At 42.1% G+C, this 17,099-nt stretch overlaps 1 protein-coding gene across 1 annotated transcript in view; it reads left to right on the top strand.

The window, feature by feature from the left end:
• The window catches only part of ATP9B (ATPase phospholipid transporting 9B (putative)), a 292,171-nt gene that overhangs the window by 479 nt on the left and 274,593 nt on the right, over positions 1-17,099 (top strand). The gene's annotated exons all lie outside the window — the stretch shown is intronic.

Consider the following 17,099-nt stretch of genomic DNA (forward strand, 5'->3'; position numbering starts at 1 on the left):
GGGAGGAAGGGGTGAGGGACGCAGCAGGTGTCCTGTAAGGGGCTGTGGAGATGAGTCCCAGCCCTAACACTCCTGTGTTTGGCAAAGGAGGCTCTGTCTGTCCCATTCACCCGTAGGCAGTGTCGTTATTCCCACAGTAAGTTGGTCCATTTCTCCTGTTTTCTGTTGGTCTGCCCAGGGGTCGGGGAGATTGTGAATCCATGAACATGGGCATGAGGGCTTAGGAAGCCATTGTGGTATCTGAAGTGTGATCTAACTTTCATTTAAAAAAAGTTGATAACTATGTGTTTGGATTTAAACCGCTGCTTACTTTCATCATCAGCAATGGCACAGAGAGCCTATTTTCATTGTCTGAGCTGAAAAATTCAAAAAATGAACAAGTAGCATAAATAGTGCAAAGTAAATAAGATTTTTAAAAAGTCTGCATGGTAGATTAGCAAAACAATGTATACATAAAGCTTTTTTTGTCTTAACCATGTACCTTTACTATTTTTTACATAGCAATTCAAAGAGCCTTACATTATAGTGTGAGCTTCAGAGAAGGTGGCTCTAATCTTGCAATCCCTGGTGTATGTGCTCAGTTTTATATGACATTAATGAAATTGCTCATTTGCACGAAAGTTAGCACATGCTTAAGTGTTTGCAGGATCAGGGCATACTTGTGTTATATTTACTTAAAATAAAGACAGAAATATTTATTAAAATTTGATGGAGTACTGTCTCGTGGCTAGTTCAGGAATGTGGCTTCTCTTCCTTGCTCTGCCCCTGACTTGCATTGTGACCTTCAGCAAGTCACCAAGGGCTTGTCTTTGTGGCATAATTAACTTGAGTTAGAACTCGATTGTTCCAAATTTGAGTCCTGGAGTGCTGTCCATACATGACACCTCTTAATTTGAATGTGGTAGTGCTTTTTAACTTGATGTGGCTGACTTGTAGAGGTGTATCTACACAGTGTCTGGAATCAGACCACCCAGCCCAGGTAGACAGGCTCATGCTAATTGGGCCCGAGCAAGCATGATAAAAATAACAGTGTGGATGCTATGGTTTGAGCTGGAGCGTAGGCTCTCAAGCCCACCTGACCCCTTGGATTTGAGAGCCTGAGTTCCATCCTGAGCTGCGATGTCCACACTCCTATTTTTAGCATGCTAGCTCAAGCCCTGCTAATGTGAGTCTGTCTGCCTGGGCTGGAGGCTTGCTCCCAGCTGCAGTGTAGATGATATACCTTTGGTGTATAGCGTATATCTTGAGTTAACACAACTTGGTAGTTACTAACACAATTACTCTGTACATTTTGAGTGTTATTTTGCAGTGTGGCTGCTCTAATTCGAGCTTGGTTCATTTGAGAGGAATGTAGATAACTCAAGTTAATGCTGCAGTGAAGATACAGTGTTGCTCTTAGGGCTTGATGAACAAAAAGTTTTATTTAACCTATTAGGACCTGAATTCAGTCACTTATGATTCTATATATATTCTGGAGCAGTTGGTGACACAGTACCTAAACATAGCAGGGAGCTGCTTCTTTTACCTTGCTTTGTGTGTTGCAGTCATCGTCTCTTGTACTGTAGGAGGAAAAACATTGGTCTTAGCAATGTTTGAAGCCCCTAAGGAATTGGCATACATTAAATTGATATAAGGTACTTTTCAGACTAAAATAGCTTATATACAAGAGGGTTACACAAACTTAACTAGTTTCTAGATAATACAATTTCCTTGTGTAAACAAGGCATTAGTCCTTCACTTTAAAACAGATACTAAGGATCAGAGCTTTTCTGTTATTGGAAGGAAGTGGTTTGGCAGGGGAATTTGAGAATATCAGTTAATGACCTTAACGAAGGTATCTTAAAGGGGTTGTGAAGAAGTTTAAATTTTCAGTTTGCTGTACAGGACTGGGCATATCTGTACCACAACTTTGGAGGGCAGACTTACGGATATGCAAAATGAGGTGGAATTGGACAGTGCCAGGAAGGTGAGTTTTCTCAGACTCCCATATTTCCTGGCATGAGGGTAATCATTTCAGCTATTAATTTTAATATCCTTCCTCTTTTTATGGCAGGCTGGGGAAGGGGTCGGTGGCAGCTCAGGAGTAGAAGTAATTGAACCTCAGAATTTCAATTTTACAGGAAATTTGGACATTTTGAAATTTCTCACAAAACGTGAATTCCCACATTGTGTTTCTGAAAGGAAGTATGCTCCTTGAGCTGCTGACTGAAATTGACTAATTCTGTTAAGTTTCACTGTGACTCACCACTGAATACCAAGTGAAACTGCCCAGTTGGGTCAATTTCATTGCTGCCCTTCCCTCATGGAAACTGATAAAGAATCACCTTAAGTTCAATAGCAGCTGCTGAGGCTTCCAGGGTTTGTGGCTCTGGGGCAGACCACCGTGCAGAATGCTCTGGAGTTGGGGACCCCCAGGCTTCCAGACTCCTAAGCCACCTGACTCCCCAGGCTGTGTGAATCAGGCAGCTTGGGTGTCTGGAAGTCCTAGGTATCCCTGGCCCTAGTCTGCATGGTGAGGCTGCCCCACAGCTATGGACTGTGGAAGCCCTGGGATCCCTGGCACCAGGACAGGTGTAGCTGCCCTGTAGTTGTGGACTCTGGATGCCTGTCCCAGGGTTTTCAGGATTCCAGTTCTGGTGGCAGGGAGCCTGGAAGCCCTGGTGAGAGTGCAGTGCTGTTTATCACCTCCGGCTACACCAGACTGTGACTCTGGTCAATGTGAAGGACAGAGTGGATGGTTTTGCAGCAATGATGTTCCCCAACTGATGCCTGTTCCCCCCCTGATGCCATGGGATTCCCAGCCCTGGGGCAATTCTCATGGAGTGGCTGTCCTGGAGCTGTGGGTCCTGGGATTGCCAGCTCCAGGGTTGTTTGTTTGGTAGAAGCCCTGGGAAGCTCCCATGAAAACCCTGTTTCTCAGAATATTCCTGACCAGATTTGTTCAGGAGCAGGCTCCAGGTGATTAGGGAAGAGACTACCAGAAAGTATTTCCTCTTGGGCTCCAAAACCAATCCATATCTCTCCCTCTACATGTGACCATTGAAGACGTGGTCAAATTGAAATGGAAATGCCTTGGAAATCCAAAGGCTCGGGTAGAACGCTTGTACTTTACATAACGCCTACAAATGTCAAGCAGATTCACCTAAAATGAATATGACCTTAATTCATGTTAGGCCTGGTCTACACTACACATTCAACTGTCATTCTGGAACTGTTGAAGCTCTCCTTGGTGCTGTTGCGGTTGCTGGTGTACAGCTTCATGAGCCATGGGAGAAAGGGGTAGGCTGGGTTTTTTCAAGATCACTTTTGGCATGTCAACATTCCCAATGGTAATCCACTGATTGTGAAGGAAAGTCCCTGCTTGCAACTTTCTGAACAGTCCTGTATTCTTAAAGATGCGTGTGTCATGCACCTTCCCTGACCAGCCCACATTGATGTCAGTAAAGCATCCCTAGTGATCCACCAGCACTTGCATTACCATGGAAAAGTAGCCCTTTCTGTTGACATACTCTGTGACAAGGTGGTCTGGTGCTAGAATAGGGATATGTGTGCCATATATTGTAGTTCAGACACTCCAGTGCTGCAAAACCATCCACTATGTCCTGCATATTTTTCTCTGAATCTTTAAAACCTGAAGTATTTAAAAAAAAAAAGTTGGATTTACTTTTTATTGGAAATAAAGATAAATTATAGGATTGAATTGGCAGAATCCATTTCTTGTTTTCTGTTTGTAGGGGTAGTTTAGCTATACAGTTCTGTAGTATTGTCAGCTGACTCTCATATCCTTATTTTGGTTGGAAATCCACATGACTGAGTGAAAAATAAGCAAAGGCCAACACGTTCATTGTTTTGAGGGGATGGGAGGAACTATAATAGATACTGTTTGTTCTCTCTCTCTCTGAACTACAGCTATTCTTAGAAAGCCAAGACTGCTGGGAAATGCTGCATTTCTTAGGCCAGGCCTACGCAATAAACTTGCATCTGCATAACTGTCGCTCAGGATGTGAAAAATGTACACTTGAGCAATGTAGTTATACTGACCTAATCGCTGGTGTAGATAGCGTTATATTGATGGGAGGGCTTCTCCTGTTGACATAACTACCCCGTTTCAATGAGAGAAGCTCTGCTGTCAGTGTAGTAGCATCTTCACTGAAGCGCTATAGCAGTGTAGGTGTACCTGTGTAGCTGCACTGCTGCAGTATTTTAAGTATAGATCTGCCATTAGGGTGCTTATCCATGTCTGTTTGGTTTGACAAGTGGTGACAAAACTGTTCAGAATAGAAAGATGATAAAACCATAAATGTTTAACTTTTGTTCATATCAATTGAATTGTTAATCTACTACTCAGTCAACAATAAGCGTTTTTGGGGAGAGAGAGACAATAAATGCACCTAGCTTTTATTTAACAGCGTTTTAAAGCAGATCTTAGTGTTAAGCGAAGAAATATTTAAAATCCCAACCCTCCCTGTAAATTACATTATGAAAGCTGAAGCTTTATACAAGACAGTTTTCTTCAAAAATATTTAGTGATCTTCAGTTTGTGGAAATAAAGGTAAATAAGCACCTAACATTCTGCAGGAAAACATACTGATTGCAATCTGAACCAAAAATTTCACAGGAGTTTGGATACCTCATTCATGATTACCTTGATTTCACATTACAATCACTTGTTTTTTGTTCAGATTCTGTGAACATCAGAAAATAAGAATGGCCATGCTGGGTCAGACCAATCATCCATCTAGCCTAGTATCCAGTCTTCTGGCAGTGGCCAGTGCCAGATGCTTCAAAGGAAATGAACAGAACAGGGCAGTTCTCAAATGATCCATCCTGTCATCCAGTTCCAGCTTCTGGCAGTCAGAAGTTTAGGGACACCAAGAGCATGAGGTGTCAATAGCCAACGATGGACCTGTTCTTCATGAATTTATCTAATTCTTTTTTGAACCAAGTTATAGTTTTGGCCTTCACAACATCCCCTGGCAATGAGTTTCACAGGTTGACTGTGCATTGTGTGAAGAAGTACTCCCTTGCGTTTGTTTTAAACCTTATTAATTTAATTGGGTGACCTCTGCTTTGTGTGTTATGTGAAGGGGTAAATAAAAATGCCCTTTTCACTTTCTAGACACCATTCATGATTTTATATACCTGTATCATATCTCCCCTTAGTCATCTGTCTTCTAAACTGAGCAGTCCATCTTTTTAATCTCTCCTCATGTGGAAGCAGTTACATCCCCCTAATAATTTTTGATGCCCCTTTCTGTACCTTTTCCAATTCTAATATAATACACAGTATCTATATTTTGAGATGGGGTGACCGGAACTGCAAGCAGTATTCAAGATGTCTGCATACCATAGATTTATGTAGTGGCATTATGATATTTTCTGATTTATTGTCTATCCCTTTCCTAATGGTTTCTAACATTCTATTAGCTTTTTGACTGCTGCTGCACATTGAGCGGATGTTTTTCAGAGAACTATCCACAGTGATTTCAAGATCCCTTTCTTGAGTGGTAACAGCTAATTTAGAATTCATCATTTTGTATTGGGATTATGTTTTTCAACTTGCACTATTTTGCATGCATCAGCATTGAATTTCAGTTACAAATTTGTTGCTCACCTAGTTTTGTAAGATGTCTTTGTAACTCTTCACGCTCAGCTTTGGTCTTAACTATCTTGAGTAGTGTAGTATCATCTGCAAACTTTACCACCTCACTGTTTCACACCTTTTCCAGATTATTTATGAATATGTTGAACTGTATAGGTCTCTGTGCAGATCCGTGGGAGACCTTGCTATTTACCACTTTCCATTGTGAAAACTGACCATTTATTCTTATCCTTCGTTTCTTGTTTTTTAACCAGTTACTGATCCACGAGAGGGCCTTCCCTCTTGTCACAAGGCTGCTACTTTGCTTAAGAGCCTTTGGTGTAGAATCTTGTCAGTCTTTCTGAAAGTTCAATTACACGGTATCCACTGGATACCCTTGTTCACAGGCTTGTTGACCCCCTCGAAGAATTCCCTTTACAAGAGCTGTGTTGACTTTTCCCCCAACATATCATATTCATATATGTGTCTGATAATTCTGTTCTTCCCTATATTTTCAACCAAGTTACCTGGCACTGGCCTGTAATTGCCAAGATCGCCCCTGCAGCCTTTTATAAAAACTGGCATTACATTAGTGATCCTCCAGTCATCTGGTACAGAGGCTCATTTAAGCGATAGGTTACATAGCACGGTTTGTAGTTTGACAATTTCATATTTGAGTTCCTTCAGAACTCTTGGGTGAATACCATCTGGTCCTGGTGACTTATTACTGTTTAATTTATCAATTTGTTCCAAAACTACTTCTATGTGATACTATGTAAACCAATTAAGAAAATAGCCATTGTTAATATACTTCCATGGTAGTTGTATTTGAGGTGGCAAAGCACTTCAGCCAGAAAATCTGCATGTCATTCTATGACTGTTGCGTATTGTACTGATTTGGGGTTCAGCTGATGTGTTGCCTGGGGCATAGATTCTGTTAGTTGTTTTATTTCACATATGTGAACAGTAAGACAAAGTCCTGCCCAAGTCTTTTCTCAGGGTTGGCTGCTACTCAGGTTCCTAGTTCAGTGGTGCTGAACCACCCCCGCTTCAGCAGGTCCTCTCTAAAACCTGATCCCTTTGTCAGGGCAGCTGAGCCTTGGAGCCTGATGTTTTAAATTGAAAGTCTTGGGGTTAAAAATAAAATAAGTAAAAAGGGCCTCATTCCTTTTTATTCTCTTCAGTTGGAGGAGGGCCTTCCCTCCTGATTTGATAGTCATAGGTTTTTAAGGTTCGAAGGGACCATTGGAACAGCTAATCTGACCTTTTGTATAATACAGGTCATAGAATTTCACCCATTTATCCTCTATTGAGCCCAATAACTTGTGTTTGGCTGAATCATATGTTCTAGAAAGGAATCAGTCTTGATGTGAAGGTGTCAAGAGATGGGGAGTCCACCACTTTACTTGGTAGATTTTGTTTTATTGGTTAGTCACCCTCACCATTAAGAATGTGTACCTAATTTGAATTTGTCTGGCTTCAGCTTCTTGTTATTGGTTCTTGCTATGCCTTTCTCCACTAGATTAAAGAGGCCTTTGGTACCTGGTATATTGTCCCTGTGATTGCACTTACACATCATGATCAAGTCACCTCTTAATCTTTTTTTAACCAGCTAAACAGCGCTTTTAACTTCTCTCACTCTGACATTTTTTCCAGTCCTTGAATAATTTTTATGGTTCTTCTCTGGACCCCCTCAAATTTTTCAATATTCTTTTTAAGAAGTGGGCACAAGAACTGGATGCAGTAGTCCAGTATTAGTCTCACCAACACATTATACAGAGGTAGAACATAAGAACAGCCATACTGGGTCAGACCAAAGGTCCATCTAGCCCAGTATCCTGTCTTCTGACAGTGGCCAATGCCAGGTGCACCAGAGGGAATGAACAGAATCCATCCCCTGTTGCCCATTCCCAGCTTCTAACAAACCATCCCTGCCTATCCTGTCTAATAGCCATTGATGGGCCTATCCTTCCTGAATTTATCTAGTTCTTTTTTGAACCCTGTTATAGTCTTAGCCTTCACAACATCCTCTGACAAAGAATTCCACTGACTGACAATGCATTGTGTGAAAAAATACTTTCTTGTGTTTGTTTTAAACCTGCTGCCTATTAATTTCATTTGGTGACCCCTAGTTCTTGTGTTATGAGGAGGAGTAAATAACACTTCCTTATTTACTTTCTCCACATCAGTCATGATTTTATAGACCTCAATCATATCCCTCCTTAGTTAACTCTTTTCAAAGCTGAAAAGTCCCAGTCTTATTAATCTCTATTCATACGGAAGTCGTTCCATATCCCTAATAATTTTTGTTGCCCTTTTCTGAACCTTTTCCAATTCCAATATATCTTTTTTGAGATGGGATGACCACATCTTGCATGCAGTATTCAAGATGTGGGCATATCATGGATTTATATAGAGGCAATATGATATTTTCTGTCATCTTATCTATCCCTTTCTTAGTGATGCCCAACATTCTGTTCACTTTTTTGACTGCCGCTGCACATTGACTGTTTTCAGAAAACTATCCACAATGACTCCAAGATCTCTTTCTTGAGTGGTAACAGCTAATTTAGACTCCATAATTTTATATATATAGTTGGGATTATGTTTTCCAATGTGCATTACTTTGCATTCACCTTGCTACTCCTCCCTTTATATAGCCAATGATTGCGTTAGTCCTTTTTGGTACAACATTGTATTAGGAGCTCCTGTTTAGTTATTTGTATGCTATGACTCCTAAATCTTTTTCAGAATAATTGCTTTCCAGGATACAGTCCCCATTCTGCAGAGATGACCTGTATTCTTTGCTCCTAAATATGACCTTGCATTTGGCTGTATTACAAAGCATTTTATTTGAATGGGTTCCACTTACCAAACTATCCAGATAGCTCTGTGTCGTTGTCATTATCTACAACTGTAGCAATCTTTGTGTCATCTGTATGTTTTATCAGTAGTGGTTTTATATTTACTTTGTGATCATTGATAAAAATATTGAGTAGTGTTGGGCCTAGAACTCATCCCTGTGGAACCCCGTTAGAAACACCTGCATTCAATGATAATTCCCTATTGACAACTACTGTTTGAGTTATGCCAGTTCTTGATCAATTCAATGTGTGTTTTATTTATGTTATATAGTGCTGGTTTTATAATTGGAATGTTGTGCAGTACTAAGTCAAATGCCTTAAAAAAAAAAAAAAAAAAAAAGTCCAAATATGTTATATGTACACAACTGCTTTTATCAGACAAGTTTGAAATCCCATCAGGTTTGTTTGGTGACCTATTTTCCATAAAACCATTTTGACTGGCGTTAATTATATTCTTTCCTTTTAATTCTTTAATTGAATAATGTATCAAGTTTTCCATTATTTTGCAAGAGATTGATGTCACTAACCTCCCTATAATTACCCAGATCATCTCCCTTGCCCTTTTAAAATATTAGGAAAACATTAACACTCTTCTAGTCTTTTGGAGTTTCCTAAGTATTCCAAGATTTTTTAAAAGATTTTCAGCTGGCCAGAGATCTCCTCAGCCAACTCTTGTAGGACTCTTGAGTGCAAGTTATCAGGACCTGCTGATTTTAAAATGTTTATCCCTAGGTATTGCTTAACATCCTCCTTAGTTACTAATGGGCTGGAAAGTAGTTCATCATTATGCAATATTAACACATCATCCTGCCTCTTTCCAAGTACAGAATAGTATTATGCATTGAAAACTCTGCTTTTTCTGCATTATTAATAATGTAACCATCTCTGTCTAGTACATACCAAAAATGTCCATACCATTTTTAGGATTTCTTTCATTCCTGATTATACTTAAACCACACACACACTCTCTCTCTCTCTCCCTCTCCTGCTCCCTCCCTTAGGTTGTGCCAGCCGTAGATTTTCCCCCCTGATGTTTTCAGCTCCTCCTATAAATTTTCTATGCTTTGTAGCTTCTAATTTCTGTTGTGTGCCATCTCCATCTGCTTCATCTTTTCCCATTCATTATATAATGTTTTCTTTATTTCTAATTTCTCTCTGCACTTCCATCTCTAAACCAGGATGGCTTTTAAACAAAGTTGCTGATTGGTATTGTGGGGTGGGTCTGACTTTCACTCCTGTCTCCAGAACAGACAGAGCAAATATGATAGTCTCTTGGCTAACGGCATGTTATTCTCGAGGACAGCTTGTGTCTGCTCTTCTTAAATGGAGTCTCTCTAAGGACTTGTTTTAACTGTACCTTCCTTTTGAAAGTCCCTGTCTAGAATAGCTTATTTTAATCTCTTTTAAAAAAAAAAACTTTTTAAATCAGTTTCTGGAAATAAGTGTGGATGATTCATGCTAATCTTTCCTAGCTACTTGTTGTCTCTCTCTTCCAGGTAACAGTAGCAGTGAAGAAAGTATAGTGTGGATAGTAAAAGCCCAGGATGGACTCTGGCTACTCTTCTCATTAGCCTGCTCTGAAGCTCGCACTGCTGTTTTTACTGCTATTGTTATCTGCGCTATCTGGTTTAAAGATAGCTTGGGTAGGCTACCCTGTGCACTGCTTTTGCTGTGTAGACATACCCGTAGTGTATCCTCCTGGTTAGCAAAAAGTACCAAATTATACCAATGTTTGAGAATTAACCTCTATTTAGGAAAAGAACTAAAAAGTGCAAATGCAAAATAAAATTAAAATTGATTATTTAAATGGAGGTTTCCTATTTGGTTGTTTAAATCATGATTAAAATCAGTTAGTTAAATCACTTCTATTTAAATCAGTCCACCCTGCTGTACATACTCACATGGGCCTCATCTTAAAATATCCAAACACAATGATTTCCCGCCTTAAAGGCAGGGAGTTGGTTTGCTGGGGAAGGAGCAGGAAGGACAAAAAATTCCTTGGAACCATCACTAACGTTTCCCCTTAAAACACCAGTGAAACAGAAGGCTCCCCAGGGAAGTTTTTTCCCATTTTCAGTTTTAAGATTCCCTAGATCTTTAATTTTATCACTGCCTACTGCCTTGGATCAGAGATCTGTGAGCAATCTGATGCTGAATCAGATTTTATTACTACCTTGGTTCAATTCACCTGACAAAAGACCATATTGGAGTATGCACCATACCAATACCCCCCATAGCACACATACATTTAGACCATACCTATACATAATATATCCTGTTATGTTCTAGGACAGAGAACCTAATACTGAATTTTTTCCCTTACCAAGATTGAGAGTCATGACCCACAGGTTCCTGGGATCATCGTGCTCCAGTCCTCTACCCTATGGCTTACTGGCATCAGCTGGAACCGGGACTCCTTGAAGCCCAGCTCAGATAGAAAGTTCCCTGCCTGAGTCCTATTTGGTGGAAACCAGAGCTCCTGACTGGTCTGCTCCGCCTACTTAAACTTGAAGGAGGAACAGGTAGTTGTGTGTACAAATGGGCTCCACCCCACTTTGGACTGCTCACTCTTTCCTGCTCTTGTTTCCTGATCCTGACCTCTTGGTTGTCTGACCCAGCCTCATTCCTGGTGTCTAATTTGTGGTTCTTGATCTCTGGCTCGTCTCCTGACCCTGATCTCCTGGTTTCCTGTATCGTCCTGATTGCTGGTATCTGACTTGTGGTTTCTGACCATCTGGTTCTGAATCTTGACTGGTGTGGGGGCCTGCCCCTCCCCACCCTATGCTAACGATTAAGCATGGTTGCCTACGTCCCAGCCCTTACACTATGGCAATGTGGAGATTATTTGTCTTTGTAGAGAACCATGGCATCTTGGAGCTCAGTGGAAAACCCATTAATTGGATCTGGTGTTCCCAGATCTGTTTGCCTCAGTGGGACATAGAAAGAGTACCTGGATGATTGTCCCAGATAAATTGTCAGAAGAAGGGCCTGTGGAATAGGTAGAATTCCAGGAGACTATAGAACTGTCCTTTCATCTAGTTTTTGATATTCTGGGGTCCTCTTCTAATTCTAAGAGCAAACTGCCAGTGTTGGAAGGGCTCGTAAAACTGACCAAAACAACCTGGTTGAAATCAGCATCTGATCAAGCCTTGTCTAAAAAGGCAGACGAGCTTTACCAGTTGTCCTACAAGGTATTCTCTCTTTTTCATACACATCCTGCTCCCAAGTCTCTGGTGGTGGTAGCAGCTGTCCAGTGGACAAAGGAAGTCAGGTACAGTCTTCTCCATTTGACAAGGAGGACAAGGATATCCTGGGCAGGAAATTCTTCACCTTAGCCAATCTGGGCATCATGGTCTCAGCCTACCAAACCATGGAAGAAGGTGGCTATCTTGGCTAAGGATTTGCTTGAAGATCAAAGGAAACTGGCAAAAGCTTTAATTGCAGAGGGACAGTTTGTTGCCAAGCAAGCTGTATGTTGAAGAGCTGCATTTGATGTGTCTGACTCTGCAAGCAAGGGCAGTTGTATCAGCAATAACTAAGACGCACTTGGCTCATGTGTTCTGGTCTACCACCCAAAACCAAGGCTCACATAGAGGATCTCCCTTTTGAGGGATATGACTTATTCATTACTAAAACTGACCGTGTCCTTAAGAAGATGGGTTATACTCAATTATCAGCCAGAGCACTAGCTGTCTCAACCTTCAAGGAGATGGTTTGTTGCACTGGTCTTCAGATACAACAGGCAGCAGTATCCTTCCTCATCTTCATCTTTGTATTTCAGCCAGAGGTGTCCTTACCAAAAGCAACAATCTCCTTCTCAACAACAGAAGAGAAAGAGGTTTTAGCTTCATCCTAAAAATAGACACAATTTTGTCTTTTGCTCCAGGTTTTAGACCACAGATTTGGCATGAGACACGAGAGCTACAAACCAATCTTAGGTCAATCTACTTCCTCCCCCACCTTTGGAGATCAATTCTCCTATTATTTCAACAATTGTAATACCATCATCACAGACAAGTGGATCCTAGAAATAATGCGGGAGGTTTATTCTATACAGTTCAACTTCATTCCTCCTCCAACCCTTGTCCCTTCTCTGCCCTCTCATGAAAACTTACTAAGAATAGAAGTTTTGCTTTTTATTGGAAGCAGAGGCCATAAAAAAGGCACCAGAGATACTCAGAGGAAAGGGATTTTACTCTAGATACTTTCTGATCCCAAAAGAAGAGGAAAGTCTGCAAACTATCCGGGACTTGTAAAAGCTCAACTCTTTCATCAGAGAGGTCAGTTTCCTGAATTTCTCTTGCCTCTGTAATTCCCTCCCTATCTACTCAAGATTGGTTTGGACCTCTTGATGTGAAAAATGCATATTTCCACATATCTATCATAGCTTCTCATACTGGCCAGGGAAGATCACTACGGGTCCTCCCCTTTGGCCTTTCTACCACCTCTCATGTTTTTACAAACTGCCTCTTGGACATGGCAGAACATCTGAAGAGACAGGATATTTACATTTATTTCTATGTGGATGACTTCATCACTGGAGTCTCTGACCATCAGCCTGGACTGCACATGTTCACTTTTGATAAATTGGGACTCAGAATAAATTGGAAGAAATCACACCTTCTTCTTACACCGAGAGTCCCTTTTGTTGGTATGATTCTGTATTCCCAAGCAGTAAGAGCCTTCCAGAGGAAAGATTCTTCAAGATTCAGTCTGCCATTCTCAATTTTCAAGAGAATCCCTGCCACTTCTGTTCTTCCTCAGGCTGATGGGTTTCATGGCCTTGGCATCATATGTAATCTTATACTCCAGAATGAGAGCTCTACAGTGGTTGGCTGCCAGAACATTGTTTGCCAAATTTAGACATAGTTGAAGCTAACTCTCCCGAAAGTGCTCCTATCCCTGTGGTGGACACACAGCTACAACATCCTGAAGGGAGTGGCATACAATTCTTCACAAATATCACTTCATATGTGCCCGGCCTGGGATGGAAAACTCACTTCAACAATCTAACAGCTCATGGTCATTGGAAACACTTAGGCTGTGTCTACACTGCCACTTTCAGTGCTAAAACTTTAGTCATTCAGGATGTGAAAAAACACACCCCTGAGCGACAAAAGATTTAGTGCTGAAAAGTGCCAGTATAGACAGCGCTTTGTTGCTGGGAGCCGCGCTCCTGGCGATAAAGCTACCACCGCTCGTTCAGGGTGTTTTTTTAATCACTGGGAGAGCTCTTCCCCTGGCGATAAAGCACGTCTACACTGCCCAGGGAGCACTGCCACGGCCACGCTGTAACATGGGCAGTGTAGACATACCCTTAGAAAAACTACATATGAACGTATTCAAATTGAGAATAATCCATCTGGCTCTCAAATACAGTGGAACCCCGCTATAACGCGATCATTGGGGTCCAAAAAATTCAATCGCGGTAAATGCGGGGTCGCATTATAGCGGGGTTCCACTGTACTTGTGTTCAGTTTGCAGCAGAGTGTGCGCCCTGGCTAGCGGGAGGGAGGGAGCGGGGGGAGAGAGAGAAGGGGGGCGGCCAGCAGGGCCGACTTTAGGCCGATTCGCCCCGGCGGCGGTCGTCTTTGGGGGCCCCGCTCCCCTAGCCAGAGCGTCGGCCGGAGCTCCGCAGCTCCGCAGCCCCGCTCTCCCGGCCGGACCGCGGCAGCCCCGCTCTCCCGGCCAGCCCGCCCGCCGCAGCCGCCGGGGCGGGCTGGAGCCGGCCCTGCCGGGGACAGAGGTGAGAACCCCAGGGACCCGCCGGGGCTGCAGGGAGAGTCGCTCCTGCTGCAGCCACCGGGGCATGGATCCCAAACGCCCCGCGCCCGCTGCAGCCACCGGGGCCAGACTCGCCCCGCGTTATAATCGAATTCGCGGTATCGCGGGGCGCGTTATAGCGGGGTTCCCCTGTAGTTTCTTTCTCATTTACATGACAAGATAGTCCAAGTGGTTACTGACAATGCAAGAGTTATGTTTGATGTGAACAAATAGGAAGGGCACAAGGAAGCTGATGAAATATGGGACTGGTGCACCTATGGCAATATTTTTCCCTGTAGCCGAACATCTGGCAGACAAAACAACCACCTAACAGATCAACTCAGCAGGGACCCCCCCCCCGCCGCCTCCCCCCAAAAGCAGAGGATATTAGGAACCAGGAATATTGGTTTCTCTTCCTGGTGTGGTGTCTAGTGGTTAGATAGCATAGCTGAATGCATAGATTTGGCATGTTTATTCTGAAAGGCAGTGTGGCTAAATGGATGAAACTTGGGTCTGTCATATTAGAAACCTGTGGCCGCTTTCTAATCCCCACTAAAACCTCTTCATGCAACTTCTGTGGCATACAGGAACTGTAAAATGGACAGAACTGCCCCCAGGAGAATTCCCAAAGTTCAATGGCATTATAGGACTGGTGGACATAACCCTTCTCTGCTACCCCTTGCAGTTCCTGATGTTGGGGTGTGTCAGTGGTAGAAGAGACTTGTGAGGGACAGGAGGAGGACTGGCCATAACACACAGTGCTCTGGAAATTCTGGGCTGAGAAGAAGCCTGTTAGCAGTCATAAAAGGTTCCCTAAATTAGAGCAGATGATGGGTTTTGGATGTTTTTCTAAAAAATATGCTCTAGGAATTATTTTGGGACAATTCTATGGCCTGTATTATACAAGAGATTGGACTAGATAATTACTATGATCCCTTCTGGCCTTGGAAACTATGAATCTAATTTAGACTGGGAGCCATGCCAGTCTCTGGAGTAGCCCAGATTCTAGGACAGACAAACATGGCTTAAAGCTGCCTTTTCTTCTCCCCTACTACACCAGTCTTCTGAGAGGCACTGCATAGACTCTGGTCCGTGGGTTCTATTCTCAGCATTTCATAAGTGACTTTGTGCAAACTCTTACGTATCACATCTATAAAATGGGGGGAATTATATTTGCTATCCTTCAAAGATAGAGGGTGTGGTACCTTGCTCAGTAACGAGAGCTATGAAGTGCACAGAAATATTACCAGTCAGTAGAAGAGAGAAGGGTGGAACTACTGGTCTTTCCTGGTGCCCTGATGTTGTGTTCTTATTTTACTGACTGTCACAGTTCATGGAAACTGCACCTATATTTCCCCCCTATGGTTCAACAAGGGCACCCACTTTCAGACTTCTGACTCCCCAGCCATCACCTCTCGTGGGTGGAGACATGTTCCTTCCTGACCAGGGTATTCCCAGGCTGCACAGTTCCTTGTCTATGCTGTTATCCCTGGCAAAGCCAAATTGCCTAAACAGGCCTGCTCTGCTTTTCTCCTAAGCTATAAACAGTGTAACTGCCACAGCTATTAAGTTATCACAGAGCTCTTTCTAAGCAAGCACATTTATTCTTAAAGTAAAGACATTACAGAGAAAGCATTAAGAACAATAAAAGAACCTTACTAGAGGTCACCCCCCAACTCCAGAAAGAGTTCTGGCTAGTTAAGTAACCTTCATACTCCACCAAGGGGTTTTTTAGCGGTTACAAGTCGTAACTGCTTTGGCTCGGAACAAGCATACCCACGAAGCCATGAGTCACTTTCATCTAGTTTGGGTGTTTTTGATCTGTCTTCATGTAATCAGCAAACAAAATGTCCCCTCCTCCTTGTCAAGTTTCAAAGACTGACTTCTTGCATACCTGGAGGAGCTGATATTTACATTCATGTCTCCCTAGAGACTTCCTGGAAAACCCACTTAACTTTAAAAAGCTTACATTGTTTAAAGAAATCCTTTGAAGCTCCTGACATTTCCCAGGGTTTTACATTAGTCAGGTCTCTTCCCAGATGTTACCATTCCACAATAGTACACATCATTGGCATTTTTAAATACAATGAACTCCTAAAATACATAAAATTCAGTAAGGGTTAACTTAATTCAGTAGGGTTTGTCCAGAATATTGCAGGAAATTACCGTATCTGTCACACTGGCAATGTTCACCTGACCAGCTAAATTCTTCACTCTTTAGTTGCTAAAAAGCTTTTCAGTTTTTTGGTTTGTAGTTGAAAACAGACGTTTCCTGTGGAAATTCCTATTTTGACTGGCTCTAATAAAAACCTGTAAAATATGATACAATCACTTTTTCTGTACATAATGTCATGCCAGCTTTTATGGTGTATTATTTCAGGCCCTGTAGTGGGAGGAAGAGATAAAAAAGCATGTATCTTGTTCTTTGAGCCTGTAGGGAACAAGAGATTTTAGAGGCAGTGTGTGCATCTATGGGAGGGATCGATGCATGATCTGCATCCATTTCCCCTATCCTTGCCCATTTCCCCCCATAAATACAGTATTAATGTGCTGCAAAGGAATCCTGTCCATTTCACTTCAGCCAACATGTTAGTGCAATGTAAGGATGGGGATGTAAAAAAATAAGGCATGAGGGGAAGATCTCAGGCCTCTTAGAGATTCAGCAGATGCTCTGAAATAGGTTATAAGTATCTTCTCTATTTTCTCAGGTTGTTTCTTTTAAAGAAAAATCTGTATCATGGTACCACTCGATATGTCAATAAATATCTTCAGAGATGGGAAAATGAGTTGTACATGTGTAGGTGTGGTAGTAGATGAACAGCAGTTTCTATTTTTAACACACTTTTGACATGGTAATGCAAACTGATTACTCATGACATAAAACAAAACCA

Source organism: Emys orbicularis, chromosome 2, assembly GCF_028017835.1.
Source record: "Emys orbicularis isolate rEmyOrb1 chromosome 2, rEmyOrb1.hap1, whole genome shotgun sequence".
NCBI lineage: Eukaryota > Metazoa > Chordata > Testudines > Emydidae > Emys > Emys orbicularis.